This window comes from Nicotiana attenuata, unplaced genomic scaffold (assembly GCF_001879085.1).
Source record: "Nicotiana attenuata strain UT unplaced genomic scaffold, NIATTr2, whole genome shotgun sequence".
NCBI classification, from domain to species: Eukaryota; Viridiplantae; Streptophyta; class Magnoliopsida; order Solanales; family Solanaceae; genus Nicotiana; species Nicotiana attenuata.
Window position 1 is genome coordinate 330,778 of NW_017670965.1, and position 20,387 is coordinate 351,164.

Sequence of the window (20,387 nt, forward strand, 5' to 3'; positions counted from 1 at the left end):
CTTCCTTGTGACTTTGTTGAGCTTACGATAGTCCATACAAACTCTCCACCCGGTCACCGTTCTTGTAGGAATCAACTCATTCTTATCATTGGTGACCACCGTCATGCCCCCTTTCTTTGGACACATTGAACCGGAGAAGTCCACAAACTATCGAAAATGGGGTAAACAACCCCGGCATCCAACCACTTGATGATTTCCTTTTTGACAACCGCTTGCATGGCTTCATTGAGTCTCTTTTGATGTTCAATAGATGGTTTGGCACCTTCCTCCAAGTTAACCTTGTTCATGCAAAAAGCGGGGCTTATACCCCGAATATCCTCCAATATCCATCCAAGCCTTCTTCCTCTTTTGTAGCACCTCCAATGTAGAGTCTACCTGCACGTTAGTCAAATAAGAGGAAAGAATAATCAGTAAAGTAGAAGAAGGTCCAAGAAATTCATACCGAAGATGTGGAGGCAATGACTTCAACTCCAAGATGGGGTGCTCCTCAATTGAAGGATTTGTTGGAGGAGTTGTCCTATTTTCAAGATCCAAGGACAGTTTTAGAGTTCATAAGTATACGACCCCATCTTTGCAAAGAGTTAGCGCATTCCATGAAGCCCTCCATCTCTTTATCATCAAAGTTGAGCAAGACGGCCTCCAATGTATCATCAACATTCATCACAACACTTGTTTCATCCACAATCACATCGGTCACCAAGTCCACGAAAGAGCACACCTCATTGCTATTGGGTTGCCTCATAGACTTACACACATGGAAAACAACTTTTTTATCACCAACCCGGAAGTTAAGTTCTCCAGCTTCAACATCAACTAGAGCCTTCCTCGTGGCAAGGAAAGGTCTCCCAACAATAATCGATACTTCATAGTCAACCTCACAATCAAGAATGACAAAATTCGCCGAAAGAATGAAGTTATCAACACGAACCAATACATCCTCAATCACTCCTAATGGTCTCTTCATGGTACGATCGGCCATTTGTAATCTCATAGATATGGGTCTTGGTTGCCCAAATCCCAAAGTCTTGAAAATCGAATAGGGCATCAAATTGATACTTGCCCCAAGATCAAGAAGAGCTTTAGCAAACTCGGCACTTTCAATGGTACAAGGGATTGTGAAAGCACCGGGATCTTCCAATTTGGGAGCTATTGAATGCACAATTGCACTCACTTAAGGAGTCATTTTTATAGTTTCACAATTCATCGACCGCTTCTTTGTCACCAAATCCTTCATAAACTTTGCATAACCGGGCATTTGCTCCAAGGCTTCAAACAATGGAACGTTGATTGATAGACTATTCATCATGTCAATAAACTTTTGAATTGATTCTCGCCATTTTGCTTGGCAATCCTTTGAGTATATGGAGGAGAGGCCTAGGCATTGGTGCCTTAGCCTTTTGCACTACCGGTTCTGGTATGTCAATAAGGTGCTCCCTAGACGGGTTCACTTCCTCTTGAGTCTCTTCCACATTATCATCAATATCAATCTGCACTTCATCATTTGCTTGCACCATATTGTTCGGGGTCTCATCTTCTTGTACCACTTGCTCATCATCCACAAGTTTCCTTTGACTTAAGGTGGGTGCATCTCAATTTTTTCCACTCCTTGTAGTAACGGCCATGGAATGTACCGTGTTGTTCCCACCCTTTAGATTCACCACTGTGTCACTTGGTAGTGCCCCCTTAGGACGAGTGTTTAGATCTTGAGAGATTTGCCCCATTTGAACTTCCAAGTTGCGAATTGATGTGCTGTGTGAGGCTAGTTCGGCATCGGGGTCGGTATTCTTCTCCATCATTTGTTTGAACATACTCTCAATTCGTCCCATCTCATTGTTGGAAGAACTTGGACCGTGGGAAGGATAAGGAGGTGGGTTGCTCGGCTATTGATACATCGGGGGCCTTTGAAAACCCGACCCTCGATTGCCTTGATTATTGTTCTATCCCCCTTGGTTGTTGCCTCCCCAATATCCTTGGTTGTTTCCACTCCACTTGCCTTGGTTATTTCCACCACTCCAATTTCCTTTGTTGTTGTTATTATTCCAATTCCCTTGATTGTTGCCACTACTCCAATTACCTTGGTTGTTAGAATTCCAATTACCTATATTACCTTGAGGTCGCCATTGTTGTCGATTCGGCTCTTGAGAGTTGTTTCTTGGCCCTTGAAAGTTGTTCACGTATTGCACTTCCTCGTCTTATTCATTGTTAGATTCATCTTGGTCAAACCCAATATCTTCTTGCACATAATTGTGGACCCTTGGGCCTTCTTTTGTTCACCATCATACTAACTCCCTCCATGGTATTGACTTGCTTAGGACTTTGCACTTGTTGAAGTTGAGCCTTGGCTAATTGATTCATTCTGGTGGTCAACTCGGCAATGGCTTTCCCATGATCATTCAATTCTTTATGTAGGTGAATCACGTTCGGATCACCTTGAGTAACATTTGCTCAACTTTGCCATGCCGATGAAGTATCCTTTATTTCATCTAAGATCTCACAAGCTTCCGCATACGGCGTTGTCATGAAATTTCCACCGACAAGTTGATTAACCAAGCATTGATTAGTTGTATTGATCCCCCGATAGAAAGTTTGTTGAATCATAGCCTCCGTCATGTCATTATTGGGGCACTCTTTGACCATTGTTCGGTACCTTTCCCATATTTCATGCAACGGCTCATTGGGCTCTTGTTTGAATGCTAGAATCTCATCTCTAAGAGTAGCCATATGCCCGGGAGAAAATAACTTGAAAATAGATTTCTCCGCCAATTCATCCCATGTATGGATGGAATGGTTTGGCAATCTCTCTAACCAACCCAAGGCTTTCCCCCGTAGAGAGAAAGGAAATAGCCTCAACCTTAAAGCATCCTTGGAGACGTTTGTCTATTTACTCCCCCAACAAGTGTCCACAAACCCCCACGTGTTTGTATGCATTTTGACTTGGAGCCCCGGTGAAGAATCTCCGTTGCTCTAGCAATGTGAGCATTACATTCATGATTTGAAAGTTGCCCGCTCTAATGCTGGGAGGGACTATGGAACTTTCATGCCCTTCATTCGGCAACACCCGGTGTAGAGCCACTCTTAGTGGAGGTGGGGGTGGAACTTGGACTTTGTCTTGAGGCAGTCGGCCTCTTCTATTTGCTTGAGGTTCAAGAGGAACCTCTTCAACTTGGTCATCATCAACGTCCACATCCTCCAAAGGCATGTTTCCGAGTTGATCATTGTTGAGGGCCATTGTTGCACCTACAATTGACTCACAAAATCAGTAACACAGAAGGAAAAGAAGACAATTCACACACAAAACCAAATATATAGCTAAATCCGTTTTTAGCTCCCCGGCAACGGCACCAAAAATTGATCCCGTCCAAGTCGCACCTCTATTTTAGGTTATGAAATGGTCGATGCAATAGTAATGCCCAACAAAGAGTCGGGATCGAATTCCACAAGGAGCTATACGTAGGATTTAGGAGTATATATTGTAGTGTATGAGTATGAACTATCTCAACTTACACTTCCACAAATTGGTGTTTATTCTAAGTCTATTATAATCTAAGATTTCCAGATTAAGAATTTAAACTAAGAAATTATTTTTGTTGTTGTTTTTCAAATGATATAAAAGGTCTAGGGCTACGACCTTCACCTAGGTGTTTGCCTATCGGGTTGTAAACGATAAAGCTTGTTTTATTGGTTGGGGTGTCTTATAGCTATCAACACTTGAGTACCCAATCAATACCTCTTGGTAAGAGAGTGATTTTGCCCAATTTGGCTTTTCAAGTCCAAATGGGTATTGAACAAAACGGTTGATGCAAAGCTCAAGTCGGTTTTTACTATCTCTAGGTTCAATCCTTTAATTAGGACTATCAATCTCTTGAATTATCCAATTTCTTGTTAGCCAAGTTTTCCTAGACTAAGTCTCTCTTTCTCAAGTAAAGACCAAGTCAAATAGGCGTGAACTAATATTTGCAATCATTAGTTCTACAATTAAAAGCAAGAACAGGGCTAAATAATAAACACCCAACCATAAACAAGCAATAAATCAAACACCCATTAGGTTTACACTCTATGATTGGGTCACAATCCTAGTGAAAATCTAGCTACTCATGCTTAAGATAGAAGAAATAGAAGAAGAAATGATAAGTAAACCCATATTGATAATTAAAATGATGAAATCCATATTCAAAAATCTCAAAATAGCAAAAACTACTAAAGAGGGTAAAGAAAAACGTCTATCGTGGCTGCAGATGTCAAAACTTGAGTTAAAAAAGTGAAAACCCCTTCTATTTATACAGGGATAGAATTTTCGAACAAAAATGCCCTTTCGGGGGTTCTGCAGCCGCACAATTCCATGTGCGTTCCGCATTTTGCTTCAGCCTGACAGGATCGGAAACTTGCGGCCGCATAATTTTTAATTGCGGCCGCACTTCTCTCTTTCTGCGGTCCGCACATTTCTAAGTGCGGCCGCACATGGCTCTTCTGCAGACCGCACAAATGTGATTGCGGCCGCATAGCTAATCTTCTGCGGCCGCACAATAATTGTGCAGTCCGCACTTCTGTTGAACTTGAGATGCAGGTTCTCTGAACTTTTGCTCTTGCCCAGCTTCTGTGGCGGCACATTTCATGTGCGGACCGCACTTTGCGCAGATCTCTGATACGATTTTCTTCACAATCTGCGGCCCACAGTTTAAGCTTCTATGTCTGTTTTTGTCCTTGAGTTCAAATCACTCCTTCTTGAGTTGGATTTCATCTTGGAGGCTCATTTTCCAATATTCCTGCAATTAAGCATATTTTATCAGTTTTTGGGAACACAATTAAATGCTTTTGGACTAAACCGAAAGCTAAAAGGTGCTAATAAGTAGTCAAAATCCCCACTTATTAACGAGATGAACACGATATCATTGAGCTACATGCTTACATTGTTTTCCTTTATATCATGAGTTGTTATTAGTTATTAATATTGGTCTCTACTTATTAAGTACATATGGTCAGTTGTACTCATACTACACTTTGCATTTCATGTGCAGATCCAGGTACTTCCGGATGAGGTGATCTAGAGTTCGGTTGCTACCAGCGTTTGGGAGACTACGAGGTAGATGCTATGGTGTCCACATACCTTGAAGTTCTCTTTCATTATTTCTATTATTACTGTTCTACTATTCAGACAGTTATATCAGAGGATTTTGCTTCTATTTTGATATTCATTAGTTCTCATGTACTCGTCGACACCAGATCATTGGGGTGGTTGTAGCAGTATTCTAGTCATTTTCGTAAGATATTTCATGATATTTTCTATTGTTGAGTTATTAAACCATGTTCATTCGAATTCATATTTATTATGTGACTGTTAGCTTCCTAGCAAGTAGTGTTAGGCATCGTCGCGCCTCCGATAGGAGTTGGTTCGTGACACCTTGAAAGAATTTGCAATCCACTCTCGCTCATATGACCCATTCTTCTATGTCACAAGTTTGCAAAAATCTCATATTGTGCCGCGTCCAATTCACCTCAGCATATTTTTGCATTTGTCTGGTACAACGTGCCACGAGCAAATTCTTTTGCAATCACCAATGATCCCTTAGTGAGTCTCCACTTTTGATTTGCAAAATAGTTCTCGTACCCATCTCGATCCAAAGCCATTTTTTAGATCAAGTTTATCCGCAAACCGGGTACATACCGCACATCCTTGGAACCAATGTGCATCCGATATTTGACTTGATACAAATGTCATTGATCGTCACAATTTTTGAGTAACTTGTGTTACCTATTCTCACAGTGCCAAAATCATCTGCTATATATTTGCAAAAAAGATCCCTTACTGGTGTGGCATGGTAAGATGTTGCTGTGTCAACAACCCATTACGACTCCGGACCTGCCAAGTGCATACATTCTTCTTCCTCATTTCTGAAGATAATAACATTATCATTGTTTTGTACCATAGCATTTGTATTAACGTTATTCTTCTGACACTGCTTTCGCCTTTGCCCTTCCTTAGATTTGGAAAATCTCTTTTGAAGTGACCTGGTTGATCTTAATTGTCGTAATTTCTAGCTTTTGATTTAGATTGGTTCTTAGATTTCCCACGACCTCTGAAACTACCATAATTGCTTGAACTCGTTTGATAATTGCTGCCTCTACCTTCTGTGATTAGAGTTTGTCCCTGATTTTTAGGCTTCTTCTCATCTTCTTATTGAGTAGAAGAGTTGATATGACGTCTTTCAACTCAATGGTGGTCTTATTGTACATGTACATGATGGTTGTTGTCCAATTATTGTATGAAGATGGAAACGAGTTCAAGAGCAAGATGACTTTATCTTCTTTCTCAATCTTTACTCCGAGGTTGGCGAGCTATGTGATTAGTCCGTTAAACACTTTTGAATATGACAAAAAATTCGTACATTTGCCCATGTGTAGGGGTATAACTACTTCTTAAGGTACAATTTATTTATCAATGTTTTGGACATATATAGGCTTTCCAACCTTGTCAAAATGCCACATGCAATATCTTAATTAATAATATTATTTACCACTTCATCTGATAAGTACAACCTGATCGCACTAATAACACTTTTCATCCAAGTCATCCCAGTCCTCAGCTTCCATGGAATCGGGCTTCTTGGCATCATTGTCTAATACATTATGTAATTTTTGCTGGATAAGAAGATCCCTCATACTTCTTTGCCATGTTAAAAATCAATATCTCCATTAAATTTTGCTACCTCGTACTTTGCTCCGGATATTTTTTTACCGAGTATAGTACTACTGACCGTGAACAGTATTTCTATGAATGAGCAAAACATGTGATCCGATACTAGTTGTTGGAAATAATGAAAGAACTAAAAGAGCTCTCCTTTTATAGGAGAAAAATATGTGGCCCCCAAGAATGCTACAGGAGGAGCTTCAATTCTCATTTCCAAAATTGGGTCCAAAGTAATCAAAGGCACATGCCTATTACAAATGGGATGGACTCCAGAATCCGAAACTATTGATACGATTAATTTTAGAAGCTTTTATCGAATGTTCCTTTTATAAATCAGTATTTAAAGTTCAGTCAAAATTTTAATTTTTTCTACAAAAAGTACACCTAGCGGAGACCGCTTCCATCTCTACGCTTAGTTTTTTTCTTCTTCCCTCTCCCTTTTACTTGCATCTTTCTATTCTTGAATAACCTTTCCATTTTGTTTGTAACGTAATTATCAGAACACTTTGTCAATTTTATGAAGTAATACTCAAACTTAATTATTTACATCAAAATAACTGAGATTATACTTCTGTATTCGATATTTTTAAACATTCAAAACTTAATCTTTCTTGTTATTTCCTCTTACTATTATTATGCTAGTTTGGTTGAAGAGGTCCTCCTTAAAATTGCCGAGATATTCAGCTTGGGAAAAATGATATGCTACATACATTTCAGATGGCCTTACATACAAAAATTAAATAACACAAACGAAATTTGTCAAACCAGCAAACCTTATAGGCAATTAATAAAAAAAAAATATGTATAATTTAACATTTAATGTACTGTAAATATAGCCTATGTATAAAAATTGAGCAACACATGCAATGCAAGATGTTTCAATTGAAAAAATTTGTGAACAACATAAAAAGATAGGTAGGGTAATGATTATACCAAAGTTATGCTTTGCTCGACATGACTTATGAAAGCATAATTCTCTATTTTTTAGAGTGTGTAGCACTTAAACTATTTGGAAAAAATATTAAAGGAGAAAAAATTTAGACGACAATCTTTAATTATCTCATTTGTGCAAATCTCCCAATGCAATCGACCTCTTTTCGTTGATATATCTCAAAGACTCAAACCGAAAAGTAAGAATAGTTAATTAGGAATGAATGAGTATCATTTATTTTTTGTTACTGTTAGTGTATCTTCCAAAAAACTTGTTTTTGTAGACAATTGTCACGTCTTTAGTTGTTAACTAAGTACACGTATGGCACTTGACAACTCGCTCACGATCTTGCACAACTTGCTCACGTTCTTGCTATGCCAAGTCAGCCTTACTATACTCAAGATCGCTAAGAGAATGGTAGAAAGAACACAAGAGAATTGTTAAAGGAAGCTTTGTATTAGAGGGAACTTGAACTGTTTGCTTGGTGAATTACAAATGAATGACCCCCTTTATATACTAGTCTCCTAGGGGCTAGTGTGTAAAAATTAATTATTGCACAAGTCCTTATTATTTATAAGATAAGGGCTTTCTCTAGAATTCTCTACATACCTAGAAGATTCCAAGGACTTTCCTAGCAAATCCATAAAAATCTAGGGTGTTCCAAAGGAAATATCCATACTTCTCAAGAATCTTTTCATAAATGCTAACCTTCCTCCGATTTAAGCTTCCACATGGCATTAATATATGCCAAATGGCGCCTATGTGGCATGATGACATCGCGGGTCATCACACTCTCCCCCGCCTAATATTGTGACAACCGCGGCGCAATGCTGCTGCATAAACTTTCGGATCTTATCTTTGAATTGCCATAAGTCTTCATATTGTTCCCATGTGGCCTCCTCCGGTGATTTCCCCTGCCAATGGACGAGGAACAGAGCGGTGGCTTTTTGCCCTTGTTTTCGCCTGGCCTGGTAATCCATGATAGCCTCAATCTCCCGATCATGCGAGGCGGTGATAGTAATAGGCGCTCGACTTGATTGGCCCCTACTCGGATCATCCTTATCTTCACGATATTGCTTAAGCATGCTATCATGGAAGACAGGGTAGATCTTAAGATATGATGGCATGTTAAGCTTGTATGAGATCTTGCCTATCTTGGCGACGATCTTAAATGGCCCCTCATACTTGCGAATCAGATTCTGATGCATGCCATGTAGTTCCTTGAATTGTCTTGGCTTAAACGTCAACATGACCATGTCCCCAAATCTATAGTCCGTGGAACGCTGCTTATGGTCCGCAAACTTCTTCATCTTCTAATCTGCCTTATCCAAGTTGGACTTAGCAGTGTCAAGCTGCTCCTTCCATCCTTTGGCCATATGATAAGCTCCCAAACTCTTTCCCTCGAATGCGGCTGGTAATGAATGTGGAGTTTGTGGTTGTTGGCCTGTGGCTAGCTCAAATGGTGTCCGCCCCGTGGACTCACTCCGCTGCAAGTTATAAGAGAATTGCGATGTCTAGGAGCCTTGCCAAATCTTTATGATGTGCGCTTACATAATGCCTCAAGTGGTATTCTAGTAAGGCATTGATCCGTTCTGTTTGTCCATCTGTCTGTGGGTGGAAACTAGTGGAGAAGTGCAGTTCCATGCTAAGTATGTCGAATAACTCTCTCCAAAAGTTTCCAGTAAAACGGGGGTCTCGATCACTAATAATATGCCTTGGTAAGCCCCAATACTTCACCAAGCTCTTAAAGAATAGCTTGGTGGCTTCCTTGGCAGTGCAACCTGGTGAGGCGGGCATGCAGGTGGCATATTTGGAAAATCTATCCTCGACCATTATAATAGTACTATAACCGTCGGACTTCGGTAGGCAAGTGATAAAGTCCATACTCACTCTTTCCTATGGATGCTCTACAACTGGTAGTGGCTCCAAAAGTCCTCCGGGTTGTTGTTGCTCAACCTTTTCCTGTTGACAGACAAGATAAGTCTGCACATAACACTCTATGTTATCTCGCATGCGTGGCCAATAGTAGACTGACTCAACCAAGGCCCTAGTGCGACGTTGGCCTGGATGACCAGCCCACATTGTGTCATGACTCTCCATTATGATCCGCTGTCTAATTTCTCCAAACATAGGCACGTAGACCCGCCGACCCGTGGTAACCAGTAGGCCGTCTTCGAACCAAAAATGCCTCGTATTGCCCTGATTGGCTAACTCGATAAGTTGTTTGGCTGTTGATCATGCTGCACGCCTTCTTTTATAGCCTCATGAATGTCCCAACTTGCTGAAGTGATTGCAGCAAGCTCGGCTTTCCGGCTCAAGGCATCGGCTACAACGTTACCTTTGCCCAGCTTATACTCCAGCATATAATCAAACTCGGCAAAGAAATCCTGCCACTTAGCCTGTTTTTGTGTAAGCTTTTTCTGCGTCTAAAAGTAGCTCGTAGCTACATTGTTGGTCTTGACCACGAACCTCGACCCCAACAAACAATGTCGCCATGTACGAAGGCAATGCACAATGGCAGTCATCTCCTTCTTCCGCACTGTGTAACGCCGCTCCGTCTTATTTAACTTGCAGCTCTCAACAGCTATGGGATGCTTATCCTGCATCAGGACAACCCCAATGGAAAAGTCCGAGGCATCTGTATGAACCTCAAATGTCATGTCAAAGACAGGTAAAGCTAAGATGGGCTGCCCCATTATAGCTGCCTTAAGGCCTTCAAACGCCTTTTGGCAATGCTCCATCCAAATCCATGGCGTGTCCTTCTATAGCAACTCAGTCAATGGTGCGGCCTTTGCTGAGTAGCCACTGATGAACCGACGATAGTAGTTAACAAGGCCAAGGAAAGATCCCAACTCAGTTACCTTTATAGGTGCCTCCAGCTCCTGGATAGCACGTACCTTAGCCTCGTCCATCCGTAGCTCGCCATTGCTAATGACGTGGCATAAGAAGTGCACCTTTGATTGTGCAAACTCACATTTCTCTCTCTTGATGTATAGCTCGTTCTCCTACAAGACTTAGAAAACCTTCCTTAAGTGATCCATGTTTTCCTCCTAGGTGTTTTTGTAGATGACTATGTCGTCTAGGTAGACCACCACGAACTGATCAAGGTAGGGATGGAAAATCTTGTTCATAAAGGTGCAAAATGTGGCCGGTGCATTGATTAAGCCGAAAGGCATCACCAAACATTCAAAGGCTCCATATCTCGTCACATATTCTACCTTCGGCTCATCCCCTTCTGCAATGCGAACCTGGTAGTAGCCCTTGCGAAGATCCACCTTGGTAAAGTACTTGCCTTTCCCAAGTCTATCGAACAAGCCATTAATGTGCTGGATCGGGAACTTATTCTTCATTGTGACCTTATTAAGTACTGGATAGTCTATGCATAAGCGCAACGATCCATCCTTCTTCTTTTGGAACTATACTGGTGCGTCGAAAGGTGCCTTTGATGGGCGAATGTGACCACCATCCATCAACCCTTTCAATTGTTTCCTAAGCTCCTCTAACTTGGGAGGTGTCATACGATATGGGGAAAATGCAGGTGGCTTAGCCCCTGGCTCCAACTCAATCTTGTGATCCACCTCTCGCCTAGGCGGCAAGTGCATAGGCAACTTCTCGGGCATGCCATCTTTGTTTTACTCAAGGAACTTCTTTAGGTCGAGACTATTCCTTAAGCCGTGCGGCCCTTCGCATATGTAGCATCCCTTCTTCTCGACATAGCCCTGACGGCCACTTGACTTTTTGAAATCTTGAGTCTTGGAGTATTATTGTTTTATCTCCTTGCCTTTGCCACGGTCTTCCCCATCTTTGTGTAACGTTCCGACCGGTCATTTTGAGCTTTTTCACTTCGCTCGCCAGTTCTTGGGCATGTCTAGCCCCGTATTATGCATTATGAATTATGTAAATCGTTGGTTTTGGTTTCAGGGCAATCGGAATGAATTTGGAAGAACAGTTCTCAGTTTGAAGATTGAAATTTGAAAGGTTTGACCAAGTTTTTGACTTGTTTGTAAATGATCTCGGATTGAAATTTTAATGATTTGGGACTTAGGAGCGTGATCAAAATGTGTTTTGGAGGTCAGGAGTAGATTTAGGCTTGAATTGGCGAAATTGAGTTTTTGGTGTTTTCCAGTTGATAGGTGAGATTTTCATATAGGGGTCGGAATGGAAATCCGGAAGTTGTAGTAGCTTCGTTATGTCATTTGGGATGTGTGTGCAAAATTTCAGGTCATTTGGACGGGGTTTGGTTGGGTTTTTTATCAAAAGCAGAAAGCGGAAGAATTTAGAATCTTAGGCTTGAATTCGATGAGTTTTGGTGATTTTGATGTTGTTTGAGGTGTTTTGAAGATTGGTACAAGTTTGAATAAGGTTATGAGATATGTTTGTGCTTTTGGTTGAGGTCCCGGGGGCCTCGGGGTGATTTCGGATGGTTGACGGGGAGTTTGAAGATTTATTGCAGCTGCAGATTGTGTTGCTTGGCGCCGCATATGCGAAAGAGGGGCCGCAGAAGCGGCCAGAGGTGCACTTGGCTGGGAACGCAGAAGCGGTTGTGTGGCGGCATCTGCGAAGGCACAGGTGCGGAGAGCCCATCGCAGATGCAGAAAGGGCCGGTTAAGTGAAGAACCGCAGAAGCGGTTCATTGGCCGCAAATGCGGTACCGCAGAAGCGGTAATTGGACTGCAGATGCGGAAATGTTTGGGCAGAAATATAAATTAGTTCCTTCGCGATTTTCGGAAGGTTTTCTCACTTTTTAACACGAATTTTGGAGCTTTGGGTGATTTTGAAGAGAGAAATCAAGGAGACATCATTGAGGTAAGGTTTTGGATTATGAAAACTCATTTTTATGGTGTTAATGCATGGATTAGAGCTGTAATTAAAGGTAAAGTTGAGAAACTAGGGCTTAGAAACCTAGGCCTTTAATTGAGGTTTTGAAAGATCATTTATGGTCGGATTTTGGATCTTTTTATATGTATGAACTCGTGGGGAGATAAGGAATAAAATGATGTTAATTTTATCGAATTCCGAGATGTGGGCCCGGGGGTCGGGTTTTGGTAATTTCGGATTTTGTGATGTTTTTCGATTATTTTCGAGTGGGCTTCGTCCCTTTAGCATAAATTAATGGTTACGTTCTGATTTTGGTAGATTCGGAGCATCCGGAGATCAATTCGAAAGGCAAAGGCATTGCAAGCTAGATTTCGGGCAGGATTGAGGTGAGTAATGATTTTAAATGTTGTTCTGAGGGTATGAAACCCCGGATTACACAACGTTCGGCTGTGTCGAGGTGACGCACACGCTAGATGACGAGTGTGGGGTCGTGCACAGTTGGGGGTTGTGACTTAGTCCATCCCGAATGCCTATTTTTCTGTATATTTGGTAGCTAATTATTTGATATTATTATACTTTGGGCTAAATGCCATGTTTGGGCTTCGTGCAACTGTTTGAACCCTAAGGGTATTTTAAATGACAGTTTCCTCATTGTTGATTTCATATTGATGCTCAGCCATGCTATATTTTCACTATTTTCAAAACTCAGCTATGTTATTCTGTTTTAAACACATTAAATAATATTTTAAAGATATTTTGAGCTGAGCTTCATGTTTTACCGATGCCCGAGGGGCTTATGAGATTCTGACTTAGTAAGGCCAAGGGCCTGTGTTGTGAGGATACTTTTGGGTCGGGCTACACGCCGCAGCAGTGATATGCTGATTATGATAATGAGGCTGGGGGCTTGAGATTGTACGCCACGAGGTGGCTTGATATTGATATGAGGCCGAGAGCCTGTTTATGATGCCACGAGATGGCTTGATATTGCGTTTGGGCCGTAAGGGGCCCTTCCCGGAGTCTGTACACCCCCAGTGAGCGCGGGTACCCATTGTGATATGAGATATAGCCCGAGGGGCTGGTATTGTTCTGTAATATTGCCCGAGGGGCTGATTCTGTTGTTACTATGCCCGAGGGGCAGTTATTATGTGTTTACCTTTTTAGTTGTCTTTCCTGTATATTGTTTAACTGTTTAAAAGATGTTTATGAGATTTCACTGCTTAATTATATTTACTGATTTTTGTTGTGCCTCTTTTAGCTTAATGTTGTGGCTTACGTGATTTTATATCGCTCAGTCTTCACCAAAGTTACTGATTTTATATCGCAAGTACTTTACCAAAGTTATGCTTTGCTCAACATGACTTATGAAAGCATAATTCTCTATTTTTTAGAGTGTGTAGCACTAGAACTATTTGGAAAAAATATTAAAGGAGAAAAAATTTAGATGACAATCTTTAATTCTCTCATTTGTGGTAATCTCCCAATGCAATCGACCTCTTTTCGTTGATATATCTCAAAGACTCAAATCGAAAAGTAAGAATAGTTAATTAGGAATGAATGTATCATTTATTTTTTGTTACTGTTAGTGTATCTTCCAAAAAACTTGTTTTTGTAGACAATTGTCACGTCTTTAGTTGTTAACTAAGTACACGTGTGGCACTTGATAACTCGCTCACGATCTTGCACAACTTGCTCACGTTCTTGCTATGCCAAGTCAGCCTTACTATACTCAAGATCGCTAAGAGAATGGTAGAAAGAACACAAGAGAATTATTAAAGGAAGCTTTGTATTAGAGGGAACTTGAACTGTTTGCTTGGTGAATAACAAATGAATGACCCCCTTTATATACTAGTCTCCTAGGGGCTAGTGTGTAAAAATTAATTATTGCACAAGTCCTTATTATTTACAAGATAAGGGCTTTCTCTAGAATTCTCTACATACCTAGAAGATTCCAAGGACTTTCTTAGCAAATCCATAAAAATCTAGGTCGTTCCAAAGGAAATAACCATACTTCTCTACAATCTTTTCTATAAATAGCTAACCTTACCTCCGATGTAAGCTTCCACATGGCATTAATATATGCCAAACTAGGCGCCTACTGTGGCGATGATGACATGGTGGGTCGATCACACTCTCCCCGCCCTAACTATTGTNTGACAACCGCGGCGCAATGCTGCTGCATAAACTTTCGGATCTTATCTTTGAATTGCCATAAGTCTTCATATTGTTCCCATGTGGCCTCCTCCGGTGATTTCCCCTTCCAATGGACGAGGAACAGAGCGGTGGCTTTTTGCCCTTGTTTTCGCCTGGCCTGGTAATCCATGATAGCCTCAATCTCCCGATCATGCGAGGCGGTGATAGTAATAGGCGCTCGACTTGATTGGCCCCTACTCGGATCATCCTTATCTTCATGATATTGCTTAAGCATGCTATCATGGAAGACAGGGCAGATCTTAAGATATGATGGCATGTTAAGCTTGTATGAGATCTTGCCTATCTTGGCGACGATCTTAAATGGCCCCTCATACTTGCGAATCAGATTCTGATGCATGCCCTGTAGTGCCCTTAATTGTCTTGTCTTAAACGCAACATGACCATGTCCCCAAATCTATAGTCCGTGGGACGCTGCTTATGGTCCGCAAACTTCTTCATCTTCTAATCTGCCTTATCCAAGTAGGACTTAGCAGTGTCAAGCTGCTCCTTCCATCCTTTGGCCATATGATAAGCTCCCAAACTCTTTCCCTCGAATGCGGCTGGTAATGAATGTAGACTTTGTGGTTGTTGGCATGTGGCTAGCTCAAATGGTGTCCGCCCCGTGGACTCACTCCGCTGCAAGTTATAAGAGAATTGCGATGTCTAGGAGCCTTGACCAATCTTTATGATGCGCGCTTACATAATGCCTCAAGTAGCATTCTAGTAAGGCATTGACCCGTTCTGTTTGTCCATCTGTCTGTGGGTGGAAACTAGTGGAGAAGTGCAGTTCCATGCCAAGTATGTCGAATAACTCTCTCCAAAAGTTCCCAGTAAAATGGGGGTCTCGATCACTAATAATATGCCTTGGTAAGCCTCAATACTTCACCACGCTCTTAAAGAATAGCTTGGGCTTCCTTGGCAGTGCAACCTGGTGAGGCGGGCATGAAGGTGGCATATTTTGAAAATCTATCCACGACCATTATAATAGTACTATAACCGTCGGACTTCGGTAGGTAAGTGACAAAGTCCATCCTCACGCTTTCCTATGGACGCTCTACAACTGGTAGTGGCTCAAAAAGTCCTCCGGGTTGTTGTTGCTCAACCTTTTCCTATTGACAGACAAGATAAGTCTGCACATAACACTCTATGTCATCTCGCATGCATGGCCACTAGTAGACTGACTCAACCAAGGACCTAGTGTGATGTTGGCCTGGATGACCAGCCCACATTGTGTAATGACTCTCCCTGATTGGCTAACTCGATAAGTTGTTTGGCTGTTGATCATGCTGCACGCCTTCTTTTATAGCCTCACGAATGTCCCGACTTGCTGAAGTGATTGCAGCAAGCTCGGCTTTCCGGCTCAATGCATCGGCTACAACGTTACCTTTGCCCAGCTTATACTCCAGCATATAATCAAACTCAGCAAAAGAAATCCTGCCACTTAGCCTGTTTTTGTGTGAGCTTTTTCTGCGTCTGAAAGTAGCTCGTAGCCACATAGTCGGTCTTGACCACGAACCTCGACCCCAACAAACAATGTCGCCATGTACGAAGGCAATGCACAATGGCAGTCATCTCCTTCTTTTGAACCGTGTAATGCCGCTCCATCTTATTTAACTTGCAGCTCTCCACAGCTATGGGATGCTTATCCTGCATCAGGACAACCCCAATGGAAAAGTCTGAGGCATCTGTACGAACCTCAAATGTCATGGTAAAGTCAGGTAAAGCTAAGACCAGCTCCCCCATTATAGCTGCCTTAAGGCCTTCAAATGCCTTTTGACAATGCTCCATCCAAATCCATGGCATGTCCTTCTATAGCAACTCAGCAATGGTGCGGCCTTTGCTGAGTAGCCACTGATGAACCGACGATAGTAGTTAACAAGGCCAAGGAAAGATCCCAACTCAGTTACCTTTATAGGTGCCTCCAGCTCCTGGATAGCACGTACCTTAGCCTCGTCCATCCGTAGCTCGCCATTGCTAATGACGTGGCATAAGAAGTGCACCTTTGATTGTGCAAACTCGCATTTCTCTCTCTTGATGTATAGCTCGTTCTCCTACAAGACTTAGAAAACCTTCCTTAAGTGATCCATGTGCTCCTCCAAGGTGTTTTTGTAGATGACTATGTCGTCTAGGTAGACCACCACGGACTGATCAAGATAGGGATGGAAAATCTTTTTCATAAAGGTGCAAAATGTGGCCGGTGCATTGATTAAGCCGAAAGGCATCACCAAACATTCAAAGGCTCCATATCTCGTCACACATTCTGCCTTCGGCTTATCCCTTTCTGCAATGCGAACCTGGTAGTAGCCCTTGCGAAGATCCACCTTGGTAAAGTACTTGCCTTTCCCAAGTCTATCGAACAAGTCATTAATGTGCAGGATCGGGAACTTATTCTTCATTGTGACCTTATTAAGTGCTGGATAGTCTATGCATAAGCGCAACGATCCATCCTTCTTCTTCTAGAACAATACTGGTGCGTCGAAAGGTGCCTTTGATGGGCGAATGTGACCAGCATCCAGCAACCCTTTCAATTGTTTCCTAAGCTTCTCTAACTTGGTTGGTGTCATACGATATGGGGAAAATGCAGGTGGCTTAGCCCCTGGCTCCAACTCAATCTTGTGATCCACCTCTCGCCTAGGCGGCAAGTGCATAGGCAACTTCTCGGGCATTCCATCTTTGTTTTCCTCAAGCAACTTCTATATGCAAGGTGGCAGTGTCTCTTGAAAACTCTTGTCTTCCTCCAGACTTGCAATGGTTGCCACGAACGTCGGCTCCCCCTTCTTGATCCCCTTGACAACCTGCATGAAAGTTTTGCTTGGCTCTGTCCGTGTGGCATAGTCACTGTAGGCACCATGCAAGATTCTTCTCGCTCCATAACCAAGAGATGTTGGAGGTAGGGGTCGATCAAAGTATGACAATGTCTAAAGAACTCTTACTCTAGTATGATGTCAAAGATATCCTTAGCGGTTACGGTAAAGTTTGTCATACCTTTCCAAGTTCCCAATTTGAAACCAACTACATTAGCTACCCCACGAGCATTTTGTACCTCGGCATTCACGGTCTTGACGCGAGAGTTGGTTGGATCAAGCTTCAATTCTAGTCTCTTTGAGGCAACCTCAGTCACGAAATTACGAGTTTGTCCAGTATCTACCATTGCACGAGCGGGCTTGTTGTTGATAGTGAGATCTACATACTGATTGCCATTTTTGGTAGGTTGGATAGATTGCTTTGTGACAGCACCACATAATCCGATCATACCTAATTGTGCGGTTCCCAAACTCTCTCTTTGCAGCTGCTCCTTTCGTTCACGGACTATGGTGCTGAGGCTCTTTAGGTCGAGACTATTCCTGAAGCCGTGCGGCCCTTCGCATATGTAGCATCCCTTCTTCTCGGCCTGCGCTTCTTCTCGGCATAGCCCTAACGGCCACTCGACTTTTTGAAATCTTGAGTCTTGGAGTATTATTGTTTTATCTCCTTGCCTTTGCCATGGTCTCCCCCATCTTTGTGTAACGACCCGACCGGTCGCTTTGAGCTTTTTCACTTTCCTCGCCAGTTCTCGGGCATGTCTAGCCCCGTATTATGCATTATGACTTATTTAAATCGTTGGTTTTGGTTTTAGGGCAATCGGAATGAATTTGGAAGAACAGTTCTCAGTTTGAAGATTGAAATTTGAAAGGTTTGACCAAGTTTTTGACTTGTTTGTAAATGATCTCGGATTGAAACTTTTATGATTTGTTTAGCTCCGCTAGATGATTTGGGACTTAGGAGCGTGATCAAAATGTGTTTTGGAGGTCAGGAGTAGATTTAGGCTTGAATTGGCGAAATTGAGTTTTTGGCGTTTTCCGGTGGATAGGTGAGATTTTGATATTGGGGTCGGAATGGAAATCCGGAAGTTGCAGTAGCTTAGTTATGTCATTTGGGATGTGTGTGCAAAATTTCAGGTCATTTGGACGTGGTTTGGTTGGGTTTTTGATCAAAAGCGGAATGCGGAAGAATTTAGAACCATAGGCTTGAATTCGATGAGTTTTGGTGATTTTGATGTATTTTGAGGTGTTTTGAAGATTGGTACAAGTTTGAATAAGGTTATGAGATATGTTTGTGCTTTTGGTTGAGGTCCCGGGGGCCTCGGGGTGATTTCGGATGGTTGACGGGGAGTTTGAAGATTTATTGCAGCTGCAGATTGTGCTGCTTCTGGTATTTCCGCATCTGCGGATAGGGGACCGCAGGTGCGACGCCGCATATGCGAAAGAGGGGACGCAGAAGCGGCCAGAGGTGCACTTGGCTGGGACCGCAGAAGCGGTTGTGTGGCGGCATCTGCGAAGGCGCAGGTGCGGAGAGCCCATCGCAGATGCAGAAAGCGCCGGTTAAGTGAAGAACCGCAGAAGCGGTTCATTGGCCGCAAATGCGGTACTGCAGAAGCGGTAATTGGACCGCAGATGCGGAAATGTCTAGACAGAAATATAAATTAGTTCCTTCGCGATTTTTAGAAGGTTTTCTCACTTTTTAACACGAATTTTGGAGCTTTGGGCGATTTTGAAGAGAGAAATCAAGGAGACATCATTGAGGTAAGGTTTTGGATTATGAAAACTCGATTTTATGGTGTTAATGCATGGATTAGAGCTATAATTAAAGGTAAAGTTGAGAAACTAGGGCTTAGAAACCTAGGCCTTTGATTGAGGTTTTGGAAGATCATTTGTGGTCGGATTTTGGAACTTTTTATATGTATGAACTCGTGGGGAGATAAGGAATATAATGATGTTAATTTTATCAAATTCTGAGATTTGGGCCCGGGGGTCGGGTTTTGGTAATTTCGGATTTTTGATGTTTTTCGATTATTTTCGAGTGGGCTTCGTCCCTTTAGCATAAATTAATGGTTACGTTCTGATTTTGGTAGATTCGGAGCATCCGGAGATCGATTCGAAGGGCAAAGGCATTGCAAGCTAGATTTCGGGCCGGATTGAGGTGAGTAATGATTTTAAATATTGTTCTGAGGGTATGAAACCCCGGATTACACAACGTTTGGTTGTGTTGAGGTGACGCACACGCTAGATGACGAGTGTGGGGTCGTGCACCGTTGGGGGTTGTGACTTAGTCCATCCCGAATGCCTATTTTTTTGTATATTTGGTAGCTAATTATTTGATATTATTATACTTTGGGCTAAATGCCATGTTTGGGCTTCGTGCAACTGTTTGAACCCTTAGGGGATTTTAAATGACATATTCCTCACTGTTGATTTCATATTGATGCTCAGTCATGCTATATTTTCACTATTTTCAAAACTCAGCTATGTTATTCTGTTTTAAACACATTAAATAATATTTTAAAGATATTTTGAGCTGAGCTTCATGTTTTACCGATGCCCGAGGGGCTTATGAGATTCTGACTGAGTAAGGCCGAGGGCCTCTGTTGTGAGGATACTTTTGGGTCGGGCTGCACGCCGCAGCAGTGATATACTGTTTATGATAATGAGGTCGGAGGCCTGAGATTGTATGCCACGAGGTGGCTTGAGATTGATATGAGGCCGAGAGCCTGTTTATGATGCCACGAGATGGCTTGATATTGCGCTTGGGCCGTAAGGGGCCCCTCTCGGAGTCTGTACACCCCCAGTGAGCGCGGGTACCCATTGTGATATGAGATATAGCCCGAGGGGCTGGTATTGTGCTGTGATATTGCTCGAGGGGCTGATTCTGTTGTTACTGTGCCCGAGGGGCAGTTATTATGTGTTTACCTTTTTAGTTGTCTTTCCTGTATATTGTTTAACTGTT